The sequence below is a fragment of the Mandrillus leucophaeus genome, unplaced genomic scaffold (assembly GCF_000951045.1).
Source record: "Mandrillus leucophaeus isolate KB7577 unplaced genomic scaffold, Mleu.le_1.0 Scaffold10, whole genome shotgun sequence".
NCBI lineage: Eukaryota > Metazoa > Chordata > Mammalia > Primates > Cercopithecidae > Mandrillus > Mandrillus leucophaeus.
Window position 1 is genome coordinate 3,330,846 of NW_012098098.1, and position 10,114 is coordinate 3,340,959.

General features: G+C 47.4%; 1 long non-coding RNA gene across 1 annotated transcript; it reads left to right on the forward strand.

Annotated features, from left to right (window-relative positions):
- The first annotated feature begins 1,666 nt into the window (after positions 1 to 1,666).
- On the forward strand, positions 1,667 to 5,182 carry LOC105533215. Its single transcript, XR_001005090.1, has 2 exons — positions 1,667 to 1,897; positions 4,974 to 5,182. It is a non-coding gene; the product is annotated as an uncharacterized LOC105533215 (long non-coding RNA).
- Positions 5,183 to 10,114: the final 4,932 nt, after the last annotated feature.

Below are 10,114 nucleotides of genomic sequence, written 5' to 3' on the forward strand. Positions count from 1 at the left end.
TATCTGGAGCATGACTCTCTCTGACAATAATCATGTAGCCAACATATTTAAAATTCAACGTATTGGACAGCCTGGCAGTTGACACAATGAGGGATCTTTTTGTAAGTGCTGGTATTTAGTGGTGACACTGGCGGAAAACACGAAGTGAAGCTTAGCGGTTCTCGCTATAAAAGAAAAGGAAATTGCCTTCCATTTAGGCTGAAGCAATTTTCGGACAGTGGGAAGGGGTCAGCTCAGTTGTGAGTTCTTTTTCAGATCGTATTGGCCTAGGAGCTGTTACATTCAAGTTGTGACTTCAGAATAAAAGAAATTGAACTTGCGTTTTGCCAAGTTTAAGTTGGTGACGCCTGGTTCCAACAGGTCCCAAGGAGAAGTGGTGTTTGCATTTGGCCCTCATGACCTCTGTGTTCCTCAGTGGGGGCTGTGGTCCATGGTGGGAGACTCAGGGGCCAGGGCAGGAGCAGAGAGCATCCAGATGACCGTGCGTGCCACCGTCCCACTGGGCTTTCTCATTAACCCGTGGTCACACCGTCCAATTCATCAAAGAAAACTGAAGCAAGGGGCAGAACCGGCACATGCGTGGGTGCAGGCGAACCCCTGGCTTTGCTAATTGGGGTTCTCTTCCCATCTCAATTAGATTCTGCCATCTGAGCAGAAAAACTAAGAGGGAAGCTGGGATTTCCCAGCCAAGCCCGCCTCGCAGGCCCACGCGTGGTCACTCCTAAGCGTCTGGTGTAAACAAGAGTCAATGTCTATTTGGTGGTGGGATTCCTCCTCTGAAAGCTTGCTGTGGTATCACCAGGGAAGCTGGAGGGGATTTAAGCCCCTCCGAAATCGAGCTGCAGATGCTGCCTTGAACTGGGCACTGCTGTTTCTTTGCTGGGAAAGGCTTTCTTCCTTGAGCGGCGGATCTCTTCCTTCATCAGAATTATCAAGGTTCTGGTCAGCCAGTTCCTCTCCAAAACCACAGCCATTTTCAGGAGACAAAAGCAGCCTGGGTTTATAAGGGATCACTGAATGGCTTTATGGCATGCTGGGAATTACAGAAGTCAAATCAAACAACATGAAATTGTGCCCTTCTTTTGTGTACATTCATTAGAAGGACTTGGAAAATCAAATAATCAGGTATCGGTATTTGTCTTTTGTACAGAAACAATATTGTAAAAAGGCCCTTCGATGAATTCGTAAATTAAAGCAAGGAGATGCTTACTTAAAATGTCGAAAGCCCCCACAGATCTAATACTCCAAACCAAAAATTATATGCTGCACTGATAGTAGATTTTTTCATCCTATCTAAATATGAAAAAGTCTTATATGTTATATTGGCATTTAGGCGAAATCTTTCCCTTATAAGGTGTTGGACATAAATAGCTGTATTATGTAACTCTTCGATAGAAGGCATACACACATCTCTTAAAGGTTCCAGCTGCTATTGTTATCACTGGAGGCATAAAATTGGAATCCCAACTTCCAATATCAAATTTTAGCACAAACCCTATAAAATGTATCTTGTCAGAATGTGCCAGAACCGCTAAGCTCTTTTCGGCTGAACAAACTGCAGCTGGTGTCCTTAAAGGTCGAGAATCAACTTGCTGTATCCTCAGGGTTTAGGCAGCAAATTGGTCCCAGTTTCCACCCTGCCGCAGGGCCGGCTGGGGAGGGCAGGGGTTTAGATTAGCCGTGGCCTAGGCCGTTTGACGGGGTGACACAAGCCTGCGGGCCGAGTCCAAGGCCTGGAGATAGGACCAACCGTCAGGAATGCGAGGAATGTTTTTCTTCGGACTCTATCGAGGCACACAGACAGACCATGGGGATTCTGTCTGCAGTGACAGCCTTAACATTTGCCAGAGCCCTGGACGGCTGCAGAAATGGCACTGCCCACCCTGCAAGTGAGAAGGTAACGTTTATTTTTGTATTTTTTTCTCTGTCTCCCATATACAGACTGTAGAAAGACCACCAAGTGTGGACCATTTTTTTTTCCACCATGATGTACAATTCACATTTGTTAATAAAAAAAAAGTGCCCGAGGTCATCCACCTAGACTTTTTTTTTTTCTTAAACAGGAAACGGGTTTCAGATGTTTATATGTTGAAGAATAAGGCTACTAATCTGTTTAGCCATTTAGCAGGCCCTGGCTAACTCTCTCGTACCTTTTAATGTTCAGACCCCATAGAATGACATTAATTTTTATCTCTCTTGTTATTTAGAATTTAAAAAAAAAAAACAAAAACAGAAAAAAGCACTTTCAATAGTCACCTGCTTTTTGGGGACAGCTCCAGTGGAGGTTAAAATAAATGATTCTGGTGGTTTCATTCAGTTGTGCTCTTAGCTGCCCTGGTGCTGTGCGATGGGTTTGAGTATTCAACACTCCCACAATTCTTTAAAATAGAGCATGGTCTCGTGTATTTTCATGTGTCTGTATCCACGAGTGGACATCTGTTGAAGCAACATATTTAGATGAACAGTTGAGGTTCACAAACGCACATACTTATTCTGTCTATAGCAAGGGTGAGAAGTGGTCTCCAGTACTTTTCTTTCAATTTTCTGTGGGTCAGTGTGATGTTTTCCACGTTTCTTTTTAATGTTTGGCTGTGCCAGGTGACACAGAAAAAGCATTTCCCAGGGAGCCGATGATCGCTTCAAAGGGCTTCAACTTGATGCTTGGAAATGAAAAATTTTATTTTATTTCTGCCATTTTTTTCGTCATCCCAGGACCAGTAATTTTAAACAGTTGTTGCTGGTGCAAAGGTTTCCCTGTTTAGTGTGGCAAATCAATGCTATTTTCACTCTGTTGGGGAGGTTTACATATTTATAGTCCAGGGAGAAAAGAGCACAGATGGGAAGTTTGGATGCTTTTTAGGTGCATTTGTTAGTATTCAAATCATTGGCGTAAAAGACTATTTTAAATGTAGAGTTCAAAGCAGAAGGAATAATATATTATTTGCTAAAACTGGATCAAATGGTTCCCCCTTTTTAACCCACCTGTGTTTGACCAAATGCTTTATGTTTACCCATCTTGCAAGGGTGCAAAAAAACTATTCTGGGAGAATTTCGTCAGGCAGAGAAAACCAGCTAAGATGAAATGAGCTCTTAAAATTTCAGCATCAGTATTTTCAGGATCAGTAAAAAAGTTACTTTCAGGATTAGCAAAACATTATTTGCAAAAATTAAACATAGACAAAGAATCATCTTTTACTTCACTACAAGAATCCTCCCCTCACTCTCGTGTGTGTGTGTGCGTGTGTGTGTGTGTGTAGAAAGAGTTCTATGAGGCAAAAAATACATTTTCTTGTTTTTTCATCAGAGTACCAGAAGTGGCTGGAGAAAAGATTAGTACAAGTGTAAAAATGGATATGTTAATAAATGTCCAAACTCCTTTAAATGGAGATGAGACGGATGTGATAAAACAAATTTTAAATTTTTTTTTTTTTAATCAAACAAAAAGGCCATTTTTAGTGTCTTGGGGCATGTTTTAATTCGGCATTCAAATTATGCCAGGCATAGGTCTCAGGGACTCCCTGTGGAAACCCAGTGACAAAACAATAACACCATCACCTGCGCTGAAAAGTGAGCAAAAATAATAGAGTGGTTATCTCGAGAAAGCGGCTCCTGGAAAATGCATCCCTTAAAATGGAAGCACCCAGCAGAGGCTGATCTGTGGGGCTGGGGAGAAATGGAGCAATCGCCATCACTCCAGGCTCATCTGAGAACCCCAAATTCCATTAAGAAAAGAATCTGCTGAGCAAGACCCTTTTGAAAGCCCCAGGGTGCTAAAGGAGCAGAAGGAAAGCCCGGCTTAGCATCCACACGGCCACCAAAGCCCGGAGGACAGGGACTGCCGGGAGGAACTGATCTGATGAGAGGATCCGTGAGAGAGCAGGGCAACTGCACTAAGGGGCCATTTCTCCAACATGGACAGGGCACTGGGGAGCTTGGCTAACATGGTCACTCAGCCTTCCTTTGTGGAATCACAGGAGAGGAGGCTGCTTTGGGCCAGCGTTTACGAAAACTGTCTTTTTGGCCCCTGGACCCTGATGAATAGAAAAACTCTCCAGTCTGCAAACCCGCTGTAATCGCTGCGTCAGCTCAGAGCCGAGATGCTTCCCAAATGAACACCTGGATGGTGTAAATCACCCTGACGGTAAACACTTCAGGCCAGGACACAGGCTGCAGGCGGGGTGGGGTGGCATCCTCCCACCCGGCGGGGGTCCATAAACCAGGCGCTGGCCCTGCGCTAATAAATGCTCCTTTCACAGCAAAAGACCCCTCCTCCCAGGCTGGGATCACAGTCGCTGTAGAGAGGGTGCACGGATAACCGACAGCGTTTCTCCCACCGTCACCACCGTCTGACTTACCCCGGGCTGGTATCCGGGAGTGTTGTCAGTCATTTATGCCGTTATGAATGGCTTTACGATACCTCGAGAGGGGGACCAGGGTCACGGGCTTCATGGTGGCTATTTTCTGAAGGTGGCGTGAGAAGATAAAACCAAAATTCAAGGTCTGCTTTTTAAATAGCATGCTAGTAAAATCAGAATAGTAATGACGGGAACTGAAAGATCGATCTGAAATGTTCCTAAGGTTAGTGGGATCTACAGTGGCATTCCCTCTTGTAAAACACATTGAACTAAAATGTTAAAATAACTCTCCCTGTTGTTGCTGCTGTCTTAAAATCCTTGACCGCTGATGGATGATCATTTGGTGTAAACAATTCTTATAAAAATCCCCGAATAGGGGAAAAGCAGAGGGTAGACAGCAGAATATATCTAGAAAAAGAACACCGCCTGGGGAATGTCTTTGCATTCGGATGCTCTACTTTAAAAAATAAAATCTCTCCGTATAATTATCCAGTTAGGAGGAGTCTTTTAAATGGTATCTTTTGTCTTCAGCCAGACAGATGTGAGGACACACAATGTAAACGTTATACAGCAGCTTTGGGAGAGGCTTTTTATGGCCCTGTGTCTTTCCACTCACAGTACAGACTCGAGAAATGCAGGGAACTCGAGAGCAGCCACTCGGCCCCAGGATCAACCCAGAACCGAAGAAAAACGACCAAGAGAAATTATTCTTCAGCCTGGAACGAAACCGGGATCAAATGGTTGCTGATCAGAGCACATATTTAAATTGGAAAAGTCAAATTGAGCATTATTAAATAAAGCTTGTTTAATACGTCTCAAACAGAAAATGTCTTTGGAAGAGCATTTTAAACCCGATATTAAAATCTGGCCGAGCGCGTGTCCCGAGGCTTCATTGGTGAGCACAGGAATTTGGGTCCTTTTAAGAAGTGCGGTCTTCTCCCTTCACAAGGTATTTTTTTCCCCAATGTATAAAATGAAAGCAGAAAGGTTTTTAGGTAGCTATTTAAAACTGTTCGTGCAACCTAATAAATATAAGACAATTGACCCGTGTTTTAATGTTTATTCATAAGACGAAGTGCAGCCCGGCTGTTGCAGTGACGCGGGCGGCTTGCTGGAGCCGGGAACACCCACGTGTGGGGTGATGTTTTCCCACCACAGTGCAGTGGGTTAGCAACTGACCCGTGCTCCCACCAAACCTAAAACCACTCTCAAATGGGCTTTACAGTATTTACATTTTGAATTTTATTTATAGGACACCAGATGTCTATGTTCAAAAGAAAAAAAAAATCATTTGGAATATAAAATCCCTCCCCTTCCCCACATTCGTTAGCTGAGGAGATATTTGCCTTCCCCCCTGCGATGCGTCAATGCCTCGCAAGCCAGTTCTGAGCTGGGGTTGATGGTCTTCTTGGAGGTTAGGGAGGCGGGAGACTGAGCATTTATTCCTATTTTCTGTGTGACCATGGGCTTGCCTTTATTTCTGGGATGCGTTTTCTCCTGAGACTCTTTGCATCTCTCAGCGACCACCCTCTTACTCATTAAAGTCTTCTGGCACAGGGGAATGGAGCTGGGCAGAAGCTCAAAGCCAGACCTTAAGAAAACTGCTGAAGATCTTACCCGAGCCGCAGCGTCCGGCTGTGAGAGCTGGGGCAAGCAGATAACTATGTCTTTCCTCCTTCATCCCTGAAAGTGGTCTTAGAATAAAAGTGCTTCACAAACACAACTAGATATTTTTATTCACTTCTTCATTGTTTTCTTTGTCAAATAACCTCAGAACGTGCAAACCCAACAAGGCACACAGCCCAACAGCCCTCCCCTGACTGATCTGCCTGCAACTGCCAGTCACTTCTCATCTCCAAATCACACAGAAGATTCTACAGATTCATTCCTAACACTGAACCTCTCCCAGGGCCCTCCAGGAAATTGCCTGTCCTCCCCACAACACAGATAGAAGAGCAGTTTATTTTTCAGTCCGGACCCACTCCAGAGGTTCGGCCTGATTTCTTCCTGTAAGTCCTACCGGCCAGGGGTGAGGGCAGCACATGAGATCACGCTGCGGACGGACTTTAAAGCGCCGCAGAGAACGGTGCATAGGGGCTGAGGCCACTGTGGAGCGCTCGCTAGGGCCAGGTGTATTCCAAGTGCATTCTGCATGTCACCTCTGCTCTGTTAACCTCCAGAGGTGTCCCAGTCCCGCTTCTTAGTGAGGCTCCTGACCACTGTGCATACTGCCCGGAGGGACAGTGGCCCTGAAGAAAGACACTGAAAGCCTAGGGGTTGAGCTGCCACGCCTGGCACCTGGCGGCTCCAAGGGCTCTGGAGAGAATCGCCAGTCCCCAGGCTGAGTTCTGGTTCCCCCAACTTCTAGCTGAATTTCCATATCCACATCCAAAGAAAACAGCCTCAGGATTCCTTCCGTGATTTACTTGTGATTTACTTTGAATGCCCTTATGAGACCAGAGGGGAAGGTGTAGTGGCGAGTGAGTGAGGACAGAAGGTATGAACGTCTGAAGCCAGGGTAGGTGGACCTTGTGTGTTTAATGCCCCTCCCAGGGCCTGGAGGCCAGAGCTGGAGGCCAGGCTTGAGAAGGGCCTGAGTGCTGCCTCAATTAATCAGTAAGAGCCCAGAGAAGCTTGTTTGTTCTTTACACCTCTTGAGCATCAAAGGAGAAAAGGAGATGCGGAAGGTCATAGCTGCAGGACTCAGTGTGTTGCTGGCCTGGGACACCAGGAAGGGAAACCAGAAAGAGGGAGATGAAGGAGGTGAAGATGGGGTTCCGGGCAGGCAGATAAGAAAGAGGTGGAATTGAAAACGCTTTGGGGCCAGAGACCCGGGGAGAGGGGAGAAGTCCTGGTGCTGTTAACAGCCAGGCGGAGCTGAGAAGATGAGGCAGGGTCAGGGGAGTGGGAGGCAGGCAGCGCTCTCTGGAAAGTGCAGGGACGAGGAGAGGCTGGGTGGGTGGCTGAGGGAGGTGGCAGGGATCTGTCCCATTCTCCTGTCACTGGCGCTCACTTCTGCTGCAGAGACCTTTGTCTCCTGCTGTCCCTAGCCCAAGGCTCCCATCCTAGGCCCAGCAGTTCTCATTCCCTAGAGAGTTTTACGGCACAGATGCCCCCCAGGGACTTAGAAGACCCTGAGGGCAAGTGACTGCTTTATTTATTATGTATTTATTTTTACCAGCTCCCAGGTAATTCTGTGCGCAGCCAGGGATTGAGAACCGCCCCAAGCCTAAACTTCTAGATTCAAATTTAGGAAATACACTTCCATGTAATGAACTGGAGACTTCTGAGGTTTTGTTTCTTTGTCTTTAATTCCTGCTCCCTAAGGGTGCCCTGCCAGGGTGGGGGCTCACCTTGGTCCAAGGGCCACAGCAGCCTGCGAGGAAAGCACCACTGCAGCCTACTTGACACCCGGGAGGCGGCGCGAGCTGGGTGGGGGCGCTTTGGACTGGTTCTTCGTGAAGCAGAAACGCTCTCAGCTTTGGGAGAGGTTTCCAGGATGCCCACGTCTGTTCTGTCCCTTTGTTTGTGGGTTGGGTCTGAAGGAAAGTGACACGGCTATCTTGTGCTGGTCTCTACCCTAGCCCCAGGGCCTCGCTGTCCAAACCGAGAGCATGCACAGGACTGGCCCAAAAGCCACCTAAGGAACGCTCCCCTTCATCAGCATGGGGATCTCCCTTCCTTAGTAAACACGGTAAGACAAAACCAAAGAGAAAACTTACAAGCCTTCTGGGAAGAATTCAAATCTTCTTGAATTAAGATGAATTCCAGTTATTTGTTATAAGTATTTACAATGCTACATTGGCCCACTTACTTTTCTGTAAATCACAAACCTCTTTAATGACAGCTAACATATACATATATGGAGAGGGGGGGGGAGAGAGAGAGAGAGAGAGAGAGAGAGAGAATATCTAGTAAGTCAGGCACTATTTCAGGAGCCTCATGTCGGTTAATCTATTTCACTGTGTCTACTACCCTATGGGGCAGGTATTTTTTGTGCCCATTTTACAGATGGGGTAAGTGAGGCCCAGAAGACTTGCCCCAAGGCATACAGCTAGTAAGTACCAGAGCTCAGACTCGGCCCCTGACCTCTGCAGGGCAGTGGTGCTGAGAAGAGAGGAGGGTATTATTATTAAATTGGAAAACATGATGATTATTTAAGAGAGCTTCTTAAGTGGTGTCCTCAGAGCCACAACCCCAGCCAGTTCTGCTGCTCTGGGAGTCACTTTTCCTTTCTGAGGCCGGAGTTTCCTCTTCCATAGCTTGGATTAGCAGCGCCTGCTGTGGGGTGGCCCCATGATGTGGCGCCCGCTGCATCTCTCTCCCTTGTGCACCCGCCCAGGCCTCCAACACCGATTTCCTCCTCTATTCTTTCTGGTTCCTGAGCCCTGAGGGTGTGAATTGTGTGGAGCTCGGGTCTGTTTGTTCTCGGGGAAGAGAAGAAATCTTTCTGGAAATATCAAACCAATTTTTGCTGGGACAACACATGAGGCTTGAGCCAAAAACACGGCAACCAAACAAAAATTGGAGCAGGCTTAGAAAAGATGTAGGACCCCAGCTGGTGAGGGAGGCCCTCTGTCTTTTGGATTCTGGGAATGAGGTGGACTTGCAGCTCCAGCTTCTCCCTAAGATGGCGGGAGGACACACGGGCCCCTAGCTCTGCAAAGCGTTGGGGAGTCTCTGAATCCCAGGCACCCCAGAGGACACAGTGCCTCGGTGCTTTTCCTCGGGGGAGATGATGGTTTGCACGGAGCCCGGCCCCAAAGCCAGCATCCCTGCAGCCTGTGTGGCCAGGGTAGGGTCCTGCCTCTCCAGGGCTGGGCAGGACTGGGATGTAGCAACCCCCATCCAGGAGATGCCCTTCAGCCCCCTCCCTTCCGCCAGCAGCCTCCAGGTCCCACAGACCCACCGCTCAACCTGAGCTCTAGGTGCCCCTGTCTCCTCAACTGTGAAGTGGGCCTCAACCTGCCTCTGAAGTGTGGCTGTGGGGATTGCCTGAGATAATGTTCGAGGCTTATAAAAGGTCAGTACAGAGCCTTCCAGAACCCTCCACAAAGTCATAACGATAAAAACCAAACAGCACAAGTGGGGTCCTTGCTCACAAACATCTCCTCCTCACACCAACCGAAGGAGGTGGTCACCACCACAAACCCATTTGTCAGATGTCAGCCCCGAGGCCCAGGGCAGTGCTGTCGTTCAACCAAGGCCACAGGTGGAACTGAGATCTGAACCCAGGTGGTCTGGCTCCAGGGCTGTTTGTTAACCATCAGCCTCTCCAGGCACTTGACAGATGGGAGTCATTGTTATTAGTTTGGTTTTGGTCAAAGATTTTTTTTTTTAATTAAAAAACAAAGTTTTATGTTGAGATAATGGTAGATTCCTAGGCAGGTGTGAGGAGTAACACGGAGAGATCTCTGTACTCTTCATCCAGTTTTCCCCGTTGGTAACATCTTTCCTACCACAGTGCAGTGTCACCACCAGGATGCTGGCCTTGATGCAACCCACTCGTGGGTTTAATATGTGTAGAGCATATTCAGGAGAAATGTTGAAAAAGGACCGAGAGCTAGGTGAGGCATAGACGATGCTGTTCGGACCTGTCCCTTCCACCCTATACCTCGTATTTGCAGGTTTGTTTGTTTGTTTGTTTGTTTGTTTTTTTGAGACGGAGTCTCGCTGTGTCGCCCAGGCTGGAGTGCAGTGGCCGGATCTCAGCTCACTGCAAGCTCCGCCTCCCGGGTTCACGCCATTCTCCTGCCTCA